At 44.3% G+C, this 12,970-nt stretch overlaps 1 protein-coding gene across 1 annotated transcript in view; it reads left to right on the top strand.

Moving 5' to 3' along the window:
* Positions 1–287: 287 nt before the first annotated feature.
* Positions 288–12,970, top strand: part of TENM4 (teneurin transmembrane protein 4) — a 1,172,733-nt gene continuing 1,160,050 nt past the window's right edge. Inside the window, 1 exon segment of the mRNA XM_030200091.1 lies at positions 288–337. The gene's annotated coding sequence lies outside the window, so the exon portion shown is untranslated.

The following is a 12,970-nucleotide window of genomic DNA, read 5'->3' as shown; positions in this document are numbered from 1 at the left end:
CCCTCCTAACCGAAAGAATGCAAAACCATGGAGGTTTACTAAAACAATTATAAACCTCACAAGTTTGCTATTGTTTTCAATAGCATCTGTGAATGTTTGGGGGTCACTCAGTATGGCGGCAAGCTCCACCCACTGTCTTCAGCCCACAGAATGAGCCGGATAGGCTCATGCTGTCTCCTGTTATAAAATCTTCTTGAGCTGGATTGTGGTCCAAACCAGGAAGTAAAAAAGCCTGGGTTTAGGAAAAGTCAGGGAGCCCCAGAGGGAAGAAGAAAAAAAACCTTCAGAATTGATCCCAGCACTGCCAAGAAGACGTTTAAACATCAGGGCCTGCAAGGTAGGCCAGACTTCATTATAAGGTGTCAGAGACTGTTTGACTCCTAACCACCACTCACCTGCCCTGTCCTTTTATCCTCACCTCTTTATTCCCTTACCCTTATTGTTCTGTCTGTTACCCTTATTGTTCTGTTTACCTGTTTTATCTAGATTGTAAGCTGTTTGAGCAGGGACTGTCTTTCTGTGTATGGTGTACAGTGCCACGTATGCCTTGTAGTGCTATAGAAATGATAAGTAGTAGTAGTAGGGACCCAGGCCTATGCTGTGTTCTCACAAAATAATCTTCATGTTGAATCTGAATTGACAACCTGAGACAGTTTTGTTTTGTGTTTGAATCTAAACTGTACTAATGAAAGGATCCCTTTACTAAACCACATTAAGGGTTAATGGGCGCTTAACGTGAGGATAAAAGGACTACTGCAAAGGCATTAAAGTGTTTTTCCTCTTAGTGCGCGCTAATTGTGTGTTCTTTATTTCTTTTAACATATTTTTGGAAGAGGGTGTGGCGTACGCGGGGGATGGGTGTGGAAGCATTATCCAGCTAGAGTCTTTGCATTAGCGTGCGCTAACATGGACTTAACACGGAAACACTTTCCGCCCTGTTTATTAAGCCATGCGCTAATGCCGAGACAGCGCATTCAGCGTAGTAAACAGGGGGGTTCTTGCCTCCTAAATAGGGGGCAGTAGGTGCTCCTACATTAATTTTTTTAAGGTAACACACACTAATGTGAACATTAACGCACAACCTAAAAAAGAATTGAAAATGCTTACAATTTTGCTGTGTTACAGATGAGCTGAGCATGTGATAAAGTCCTGCATTAAGACACATTAAGCCCATTTCCTAAAGTGGTTTAGTGGGTTGGTTGCGTATGTATAGGCTCTGAGCTTGAATACTCACCCATGGTACTAGTTAATACTTTGTCATGTAAGGGAACATCTTTGGATGATTCCAGCACCCAGGAAACAAGGAGTGGCCAAGTGGTTAGAGTACTGGTCTTGTAATCCAGAGGTGGACAGTTCAAATCCCATGGCTATTCCTTGTGAGCTTGGGCAAGTCACTTAACCCTCCATTGCCTCAAGTATAAAATTAGATTGTGAGCCCTACTGGGACAGAGAAATATCCAGTGTACCTGACTATAACTCACCTTGAGCTACTACTGAAAAAGGTGTGAGCAAAATCTACATAAATAAATAAGGACCCAGTGAATCACAAAAAGTAGATTTATTTCCCATAGTTCATTTCCAGGGAGGGCCAATGCTCTGCCAACTCTACCTGGCTGATAACTTTTTATGGACTTTTCCTCCAGGAATTTGTCCAATCCTCTTTTGAATACCGCTTTGTGGGTCACCTTGATCACATCCTCCAACAATGAATTTCACAGCTTCATTATATGCTGTATAAAAAAGCAAACAAGCAAAAAAAAAAAAACCCTTTTACCCTAATCTTATGATTCCTTGTCCCAGAGCTTGCTCTCAACTGAAATACGAAAATAGTTCTGCCTTCTGTGCATTTATACCACGGAGGTAATTAAATGTCTCTATCGTATCCATCTAATTCTGTCTCTCCTCCAGGGTCTGCCTGTTTAGACCTTTAAATCTGTTTCCATGTACTTTATAATGAAGACCATTCACTGTTTTAATGGCTTCCCTTTGGATTGGTTCCATTTGGATTATATCCTTTTCAAGATGCAGTCTATGATATTACACACAGTAACTCCAAATGACATCTAACCAAAGACATACACAGAAGTAATATCACATCCTTTTTCCTGTTAGGCATTCCTTTCTCTGTGCACCCAAGCATCTTTCAGGATTTTGCCATCACCTTATCTACCCATTTGATCACCTTAAGATCATCAGATAGGATCACTCCCAGATCCTGCTCTAGTTTTCTTCACAGAAGGTACTTCATCCCTTTCCTATACCACTCCCTTGGGTTTTTACGACTCAAATTCATTTTTTCGCAATTAATCTTAGCTGCCAAACACCATTCCTCAAGTTTTACTACATAAGTAATGCCACACTGGGAAAAGACCAAAGGTCCATCGAGCCCAGCATCCTGTCCACAACAGCGGCCAATCCAGGCCAAGGGCACCTAGCGAGCTTCCCAAAAGTACAAATATTCTATACATGTTATTCCTGGAATTGTGGATTTTTTCCAAGTCCATTTAGTAGTGGTTTATGGACTTGTCCTTTAGGAAACCGTCTAACCCCTTTTTAAGCTCTGCTAAGCTAACCGCCTTCACCACGTTCTCCAGCAACGAATTCCAGAGTTTAATTATGCGTTGGGTGAAGAAACATTTTCTCCAATTTGTTTTAAATTTACTACACTGTAGTTTCATCGCATGCCCCCCTAGTCCTAGTATTTTTGGAAAGCGTGAACAGACGCTTCACATCCTCCTGTCCAACTCCACTCATTATTTTATATACCTCTATCATGTCTCCCCTCAGCCATCTCTTCTCCAAGCTGAAAAGCCCTAGCCTCCTTAGTCTTTCTTCATAGGGAAGTCGTCCCATCCCCGCTATCATTTTAGTCGCCCTTCGCTGCACCTTTTCCAATTCTACTATATCTTTCTTGAGATGCGGCGACCAGAATTGAACACAATACTCAAGGTGCGGTCGCACCATGGAGCGATACAGCGGCATTATAACATCCTCACACCTGTTTTCCAACGTTCTCGAGTGTCTACCTTATTGCATATTTTGGTTATCATGTACAAAAATATTTAAGGGAATCTGACCGAGGATTGATTTCTGTGACATAGTGCTGGTAACTCCCCTTCATTGGAGTAAACTGCTGTCTTTTGTTGCCTTCCGTTCAACCAGTTTCTAAACCAGTCAGTCACCTTAGGATCCGTTCCAGGGCTGTTCATTTTACCTACAGTTTTCTGCCCATATCAGTGTCAGTGGCTTTACTGAAATCCAGTCACACTGCATCTAGCGATCTCCCAAGATGTAACTCTTTGGTCACCAGATTCAAGAAATTGGATTTAAGAGAGCCAGTCAGTTCTGCTATAATGCTGATTTGATGGTGAACGGATCTGTTTCCAAGAGCGCACAACTGAAAGTGGAGGAGTGGCCTAGTGGTTAGGGTGGTGGACTTTGGTCCTGGGGAACTGAGGAACTGAGTTCAATTCCCACTTCAGGCACAGGCAGCTCCTTGTGACTCTGGGCAAGTCACTTAACCCTCCATTGCCCCATGTAAGCTGCATTGAGCCTGCCATGAGTGGGAAAGCGCGGGGTACAAATGTAACAAAAATAAAATAGATACTATTGGAGATTCTACATGGAGATTCTACATGGAATGTTGCTATTCCACTAGCAACATTCCATGTAGAAGGCCGCACAGGCTTCTGTTTCTGTGAGTCTGACGTCCTGCACGTACGTGCAGGACGTCAGACTCACAGAAGCAGAAGCCTGCGTGGCCACATTGGTCATCTGCAAGGGCCGACTTCTACATGGAATGTTGCTAGTGGAACTGAGTTTGATTCCCACTTCATGCACAGGCAGCTCCTTGTGACTCTGGGCAAGTCACTTAACCCTCCATTGCCCCATGTAAGCCGCATTGAGCCTGCCATGAGTGGGAAAGCGCGGGGTACAAATGTAACAAAAAAAAAAAAAAAACCTCAGCTTCCACGGACAGATTTCATGCATTCCCTGCATGATATATCCCAGTTCAAGCCCTGACCTTTGGGGTCATTTCAGATACCTGCCTTGTGTGCACTTTGGAGCATGAGAGCTGGCAGATTCTTTTGGAATCAGCTGAGTAAACAGGCTCCTGATTACCACTAATGTCATCACACTTCAGTAGCCTATTGAAGGAGGAGGAGTGGCCTAGTGATTAGCACACCAGTCTTGCAATCCAGAGGTGGCTGGTTCAAATCCCACTACTGCTCCTTGTGATCTTGGGTAAGTCATTTAACTCTCCATTGCCTCAGGTACAAGCTTAGATTGTGAGCTCTCCTGGGACAAAAAAATATCCAGAGTATCTGAATGTAACTCACCTTGAGCTACTACTGAAAAAGGTGTGAGCAAAATCTAAATAATTAAAATACCACTGTTGGAGGAGCCCAAATGATTTTTTATTTATTGCATTTGTACCCCACATTATCCCACCTTTTTGCAGGCTCAATGTGGCTTACAGAGTATGGTTATGATAAAGTCAGTACATGATTTAAATACAGTTGATCATACGCTGAGGTAAGAGAGGTGATAGATGGGCTGATGTTGGGTAGGTTGTGTGAGAAATGTTTTAGGTGTGTTTGGGTGATTTGGGGGATGAATTGTATCATTGAGGGTGGTTATTGTAAGCTTTGTCAAAGAGGTGTGTTTTCAGAGCTTTGCGGAAGCTGGTTAGATTGTTCGTGCACAATGCCTGCGCAAAAATCCACAGGTTCCTACCCCAGGATGCGCCATGTGGGGGTCAGGCACCCCCCTTTTTGCAAGATTGCTGTGCAGATTTAGGAGTGAATCGGCATCATTCCTGTCTCTGGTTTAAGGTATGTGTGAGGGATTGGGGGGCCTTGAGGATTTTTTTTTTGGTTGTCAGGGAATTAGGGGTTGGGGGTCCTTTGGACCACCAGGGATTTTTGAGAGGATTTGGGGGGGGGAGAATTAGGGGGGGGGGGGTCCACTAGACTACCAGGGATATTTTTGGGATGTCAGGGAGACTGAAAAGGTTTTCTCTGGGTTTGAGGTTGAGAGTATACTAGAGTACTAGTCATTTTTGGAGTTGTGTGTGGGGACCGGGGCATCTCTGGGAAGATGGGTCCCTTCTGGGTTTGGGGGTAGGAGATTGGGAGATTTTGGGGGGAATGGTGGAGGCAGTCCAAGGCAGCGGGTGATGGGGCTGTTAGCTTTCACCCCAATGCAACTGCTGCAGACCAAAAAAAAGGCAACACTTCCACGCTTCCTCTGACCTGGTGTTCCTGATCCCAGCTTATGCTCATCTTAAATGTTTTCTGCAGCATTCTCTGCATCATGGAGGGATAGAGGAATGCCTTATACCTCATTACCATCTATTTAAATAGGATATCCCCTTTTCGAACTCATCCTTAAAATTGAGGCACAGATCCTGTGCTTAAATTTACATGTGGATATTTTAATTAAATGTAATTAGTGCCAATAATTCCTTGTTAAGCCAATGCTATTTAGCTCATTATTCAGTTAAATTGCAGATGTAAATTGGTTGCACTGAACTTTGCGCGTGCAAGTTTTAGCCACTTTTATAAAATTTTGGGCTATATGTGTATGTACATTCACTTGAATATCAGGAAGGCAATGTTAGAAAGTCTGTTTCTGTGTGTAAAGCAGTGCTATATGCACAGACTTGATTTTTTACATCGGTCTCCCTATGCCTGGCTACGTAACTCATTGATGGTATAGTAACTTAGTAAATGATGGCAGATAAAGACCTGAACGGTCCATCCAGTCTGCCCAACAAGATGAGATCATTTTACTTGGTACCCGAGTTTGATTTGTCCTTCCTTGCCATTCTCAGGGCACAGATCGTAGAAGTCTGCTCAGCACTGTTCCTGTACTAAAAGTTCTGAAGATTCTGGAATCCTAAAGAGTTACAAGATTCCGGAATCCCAATGAGTAGCAACATTCCATGTAGAACCCCAAAGAGTAACATAGTAAATGACGGCACATAAAGACTTTGCGGTCCATCCAGTCTGCCCAACAGGATAACCTCATTTTACATGGTATGTGATACTTTATACCCGAGTTTGATTTGTCCTTGCCATTCTCAGGGCACAGACCGTAGAAGTCTGCCCAGCACTCTTCTTGTACTAAAAGTTCTGAAGCTAACTTCGAAGCCCCTTAAAATTTACACTCCAGCCCATCCATATCTATTCAGCCACGATCAGGGCGCAGACCGTAGAAGTCCGCCCAGCACTGGTTTTACTCTCCAATTACCGGCGTTGCCACCCAATCTCTGCTAAGATTCCGTAGATCCATTCCTTCTAAACAGGATTTCTTTGTGTTTATCCCAAGCATGTTTGAATTCCGTTACCGTTTTCATATCCAACACCTCCCGCGGGAGGGCATTCCATGTATCTACCACCCTTTCCGTGAAAAAATACTTCCTGACATTACTCCTGAGTCTGCCCCCCTTCAACCTCAGTTCATGTCCTCTAGTTCTACCGCCTTCCCGTCTCCGGAAAAGGTTTGTTTGCGGATTAACACCTTTCAAATATTTGAACGTCTGTATCATGTCACCCCTCTTTCTTCTTTCCTCCAAGGTATACATGTTCAAGTCGGCAAGTCTCTCGTACGGTTTGCAACGCAAATCCCATACCATTTTTGCAGCTTTTCTTTGCACCGCGTCCAGTCTTTTTACATCTTTAGCAAGATATGGCCTCCAAAACTGAACACAATACTCCAAATGGGGCCTCACTAACGACTTGTAGGTGAGGGCCCCACTTGGCGTATTGTGTTCAGTTTTGGTATAACTGCTAATATTTATAGCCATAACAGGATAGTCTTAATTCTGAGTCCTGAAATGCAGCTCCTGTTAGGGGGAGAGGTGAAAGAAGGAGAGAGAACATTTCTGTTGATTATTCCTTGTAATCTTATCCACACAGAGCAGTGGAATTCAATTCAGACAAAAGTCTGCTCAGTGCGCCCTTCTTTTAATTAGCCCTGCGTGAATTAATGCTGCTGTGATACAGCCTAAGGAGGGGATTAGCCAGGAACTCCTCTGTCTTCTATCCTGGAGGGTAGCTGGGAATGTAACAGACTGCCCTGCATTTTTGTGTTTTGTAGTTCAAAATATATTATAATTGCATACTCTGCCTTTCTCACAAAGACTCAATGCTGCTTGGATGTATAGCAGTAAGAGCATAGCAAAATACAGTATATACCAGGCTTTTCAATGAAGCCAGAGCAGGTTAACAACCACAAGGGCACCTGTAAAGAAAAGAAGACTGTTTAGAAGTCAGTGGCCTACAGGTAGGGTTACCATATGTCCGGATTTACCCGGACATGTCCTCTTTTTGAGGACACGTCCGGGCAACCGGGCAGGTTTTGCCAATGTGCCCATTTGTCCAGAAATCCGGTGACCTAGTGACCTCTTCCGCCTTTGGGGCAGGAAAGAGCCCCCTCTTTCCTGCCCGGAGCGCTGCCCTGCATGCATCCTTCCTGTTCGTGATCTCGGCACCGATTCAAAATGACCACCGAGAGTTGAAGTGACCTTGCAAGAGTTCAACTCTCGGCGGCCATTTTGAATCGGCGCCGAGATCACGAACAGGAAGGATCCATGCAGGGCAGTGCTCCAGGCAGGAAAGAGGGGGCTCTTTCCTGCCCCGAAGAGGTCACTAGACCACCAGGGCAGTAGTAAGGTAAGGGGAGGGGGTGACAGGGTGGGTGACAGGGAAGAGGGAAAAATGTGACAGGGGCGGAGCGAGGGCATGAAAGGGGCAGGGCAGGGCGTGAAAGGGGGCAGGGCATGTGTCCTCCTTTTTGGGGGACAAAATATGGTAACTCTAACTACAGGAAAAAGACCAGATTTTAGAAATGGTGCTGAAATCTGTGTGCCGGAAAAGATTGGTGCTAAATGTGATTCTGTAAAGGACGTGCAGCCTTTATAGAATAACACTTAGGTCTAGGTTATGTATATAGCACCTGAAAAATCCACACGGAAAAAAAAATTACGCCTAGGCGTATTCTCTAAATTATGCTTACATTTTATAGAATAGACTTAAATTTTTGCGTGGTATATAGAATACTCTGCGAGGCCCGCCACATGACTAAATTTGGTCACATCCATTTAGGGCACATTGTTCTTGGTGTAAATCCCCACGCTTAAATTAGGCGCAGATTTGGTGTATCTTCTAATAATGCGCATAGATTTTAGAAATGCCCATACCCTGCCCCCTGGTCACACCTCCTTTTTACCTATGCAACTCCGAATTTAGGCACACCATGTTATAGAATACACTTAGCAAGTTGTGCGCATAACAGTGGCGTAGCTATGGGTGGGCCTGGGTGAGCACAGGCCCACCCATTCTTGGCTCGGGCCCACCCAGCAGCAGCGCCACACTGCTCTCTTCCTCCATCTCCTCCACGGCGTCCCGGCATCTGCGCTTCTGTCTCTGAACCCCATCCTTCCACAGTGTCAATTTACAGGCATCCTGGGCACCTGCAGTGATTCATTCTTGCTGCTTGGGCTTCCATTTCCCGCATTCCGCCAGACAGGAAACAGGCAATGATGTCAGTGAGGGCGGGACACGGCTGATGGAAGCCTGTGGGTCCGGCGCAAGCAGCGAGAATGAATCATTTCAGGTGCTGAGGATGCCTGTATGGTACACCAGGGAGGGACGGGGTTCGGAGTCAGGAGCGCAGATGTCAGAATGCTGTGGAGGAGAGGGAGGAGATGTGGGGGAGGTGAAATAAAAATCTATGTTCTTAAAAAATATCTCTGGGAAGATGTGTGGGGGGTGGCACATGGAAGGGCCCATCCAATTTACCTCTGGGCCCGTCCAAAATACTGAGTCTGGCTACGCCCCTGGCGCATAAATCTCAATTAATGCCAATTAGTGCTGATAATTGCTTGTTGCCATCCAGTTAACAGCACTGATTAGCTAGTTAACCAATTAAGTTATGCACATTGTTATAGACTACGCTTCAGTTTTCATGCGGATTTTTAAGCGCCTTATATGGGTTTAGCGACGATTTCCATGCCTAACTCTGAGTGCCAGAATTACGCCTACTGAAACATGGTGTAATTCCTGGCGGCCAAATTGGCCATGATAACCCCTTATTCCATAACACTACGCTCATTTTCTCGGAATGCCCCTGACCTTCCCATGCCTCTCCCATGGCCACACTCACTTTTGGGTTGTGTGCTATCGGATTTGTTCGCCCAGGATTAGAGAATAGCATGTAGGCAGATGTGCGCAACAAGCAAATTATTGCCAATTAGCATCAATGATTGATAACATAGTAACATAGTAGATGACGGCAGAAAAAGACCTGCATGGTCCATCCAGTCTGCCCAACAAGATAAACTCATATGTGCTACTTTTTGTGTATACCCTACCTTGATTTGTACCTGTCCTCTTCAGGGAACAGACCGTATAAGTCTGCCCAGCACTATCCCCGCCTCCCAACCACCAGCCCCGCCTCCCACCACCGGCTCTGGCACAGACCGTATAAGTCTGCCCAGCATTATCCCCGCCTCCCAAACACCAGTCCCGCCTCCCACCACTGGCTCTGGCACAGACCGTATAAGTCTGCCCAGCACTATTCCCGCCTCCCAACCACCAGCTCCGCCTCCCACCACTGGCTCTGACACAGATCGTATAAGTCTGCCCAGCACTATCCCCGCCTCCCAACCACCAGCCCTGCCTCCCACCACCGGCTCTGCCACCCAATCTCGGCTAAGCTCCTGAGGATCCATTCCTTCTGAACAGGATTCCTTTATGTTTATCCCACGCATGTTTGAATTTCGTTACCGTTTTCATTTTCATTCGTTGAACCTCCCTGTCCTAGTGAATTCAGTTAGATAACATCAATTAATTGATGTTAATTGGCTCATTAAACAGTTTGCTTTTGCGCACATTTTTGATCGGTGTTGAAATTTTGGCACTCAAATTTGGGCGCCATCCCCTGGATTCTATATCGCGTGCCTAGAGATCCATGCCGAAATCCAGGTATATTCTATAACAGTGCGCATAACGTAATTGGCTTAACAAACTAATCAGTGTTGATAACAGCACTTAACAAACAATAATGAGCACTAATTGGCAATAATTAGAATTTACACGCACAACTCAAGTGTATTCTGTAATGAACTGCACCTAAATTTTAATGTGCACAGTTCAAAAGGGGCGTGGCTATGGGTGGGGAAATGGGCGTTCCATGGGCGTTCCCCCATGTTATCGAATATGACCCAGTGCATGTAAATCTGCGTGCAGAAATCCATGCTACATTTTGTAAACGGAGGCGCATAATTTTAGGCACTGGGATACCAGCCAAGCGTATTCTATATACCACGTCTAAATCTAGGCACCGCTTATAGAATACACTTAGGCGGAAATGTTTACCATGTGGATTTTATAGGTGCCTTATATAGAATTCGGCCCCATATCTAGAACCTGGGTGTATATGTATTGTAATTGCACAACTTTAAAACCGTGCTCTTATGTATAAAATCTAGGGGTACTTTTGAATATTGACTCTGGAAAAGGTGTGCCCCTGCTTTTCTTGGGGTACTGTTTCACACATCTATGCATACATGTCCAAAAGAATGCAGTATGCACGTCCCCAGGTATCTCCCCCACTCCATAAATAGGTATATGCATGTGTTGGATTTGTCCAAAAAGTCTCATTTTTGTGCACATGGGAAACAACTTTTCAGAATGATTGGGGGGTGCAAATTATTTATTTATTTGTTACATTTATACCCCACATTTTCCCACCTATTTGCAGGCTCAATGTGGCTTACAAGTAACCGTAAAGGCATTTGCCGTTACGGTTGATAACAAATACAAGATTGTGTTGTGGTCAGATGAGGTAGATGTGTTTCAGGCGTCATTGGGTTGAGGGGAATGATGATAGTAGGTTGTCCAGTACGATCCTTGATTATGTTGTGTTGCTGGGTGTGGGGAGTTACGTTGGATCGGAGGGATAGGCTCATTTGAAGAGGTGAGTTTTTAATGATTTCCTGAAGTTTAGACGGTCATGTATTGTTCTCACGGCATGCAGGAGTCCATTCCATAGTTTTGCGCTCATGTAGGAGGAGCTAGATGCAAATGTTGTTTTGTATTTTAGCCCTTTGCAGTTGGGGTAGTGTAGGTTTAGGTATGATCGCGCTGATCTGGATCTGTTTCTTGTTGGTAGATCTATGAGGTCTATCATGTATCCTAGGACTTCGCCATTGATGATGCACAAAGTAAAGAGATTTGCTCAAGCACCCACAGTACGAGCACCTATGTCAGTGCATAAAACCTGATTTTATGCAGGAAGTGCCTTAGAAAATTGCACACCAATAGCATATAATAAATTTACAGATTTTTGTGTTCAATCATTTGTATTAATTTTGAAATAACAAAAAGAAAGGAAATTAAGTACCAGTGACTAAATAACAGTTTAACAAGTTAGATTATGTACACTGACTTATAGAAGAATTATAGACAGTGTTTACATCAACTCTAGAATCCCTGATTCTGTTTCATTACAGGTAATGTATATGACCAAAACCGAGCTTCTCGTTTTCCCCACCAAACCCACCTCCCCGCTCCCCCTGTTTTCTATTTCTGTTGATGGCTCTCTCATTCTCCCTGTCTCCTCAGCTCGAAACCTTGGGGTCATCTTTGACTCTTCTCTCTCCTTCTCTGCTCATATCCAACAGACTGCCAAGACCTGTCGTTTCTTTCTCTACAACATCCGAAAAATCCGCCCCTTTCTTTCCGAGCACTCTACCAAAACCCTCATCCACACCCTTATCACCTCTCGTTTATACTACTGCAATCTGCTTCTTGCTGGCCTCCCACTTAGTCACCTCTCCCCCCTCCAGTCGGTTCAAAACTCTGCTGCCCATCTCGTCTTCCACCAGGGTCGCTTTACTCATACTACCCCTTTCCTCAAGACCCTTCACTGGCTCCCTATCCGTTTTCGCATCCTGTTCAAACTTCTTCTACTAACCTATAAATGTACTCACTCTGCTGCTCCCCAGTATCTCTCCACACTCGTCCTTCCCTACACCCCTTCCCGTGCACTCCGCTCCATGGATAAATCCTTCTTATCTGTTCCCTTCTCCACTACTGCCAACTCCAGCCTTCTGTCTCGCTGCACCCTACGCCTGGAATAAACTTCCTGAGCCCCTACGTCTTGCCCCATCCTTGGCCACCTTTAAATCTAGACTGAAAGCCCACCTCTTTAACATTGCTTTTGACTCGTAACCACTTGTAACCACTGGCCTCCACCTACCCTCCTCTCTTCCTTCCCGTTCACATTAATTGATTTGATTTGCTTACTTTATTTATTTTTTTTGTCTATTAGATTGTAAGCTCTTTGGGTAGGGACTGTCTTTCTTCTATGTTTGTGCAGCACTGCGTATGCCTTGTAGCGCTATAGAAATGCTAAATAGTAGTAGTAGTAATATCTATAGGAATAAGCATATTATTAAATGTTAGAGGTGAAGACAAGAAATTATACATATATATGTAATTAGTACCCATTTATATTTGCATAGATTATAATAATTAATATTAACTGGATGAGTAATTGAGTAAACTAATAAACTAGCACAGGACAACTGGAACTGTTGTTACCACTCTGGCCGTTCCTCTGAACTGGGAATAGTTCTCACCTCATCTTCTTCTCTCTCCCCCCCCCCCCCCCCGAAAATAGATCATTCTTCCTCCAATGTCTGTTGAGATGGGCTGAAATAAAAAGTCTCTTAACAGCCAGCCCCTCCTTGCACAATTAAACCAATCCCATTCCACATTGCCTGGAGCTGCTGGAATATTTCTATGGCTTTTTTTTTTTTTTAATTTGAGCTTTAGAGCAATTTTCATAAGAAAGGAAAAAGTGGCTCCTCCAGACTGATCATTTTTTTTTCTGTCCATCTGGGGAGGCTTTTAAATAAAAGCCAAAAAAAATGCAGATAATAGTATTATAATTGGAC

The sequence above is a fragment of the Microcaecilia unicolor genome, chromosome 4, assembly GCF_901765095.1.
Source record: "Microcaecilia unicolor chromosome 4, aMicUni1.1, whole genome shotgun sequence".
Lineage (NCBI taxonomy): Eukaryota > Metazoa > Chordata > Amphibia > Gymnophiona > Siphonopidae > Microcaecilia > Microcaecilia unicolor.
This window is presented reverse-complemented; position numbering and strand designations above follow the sequence as displayed.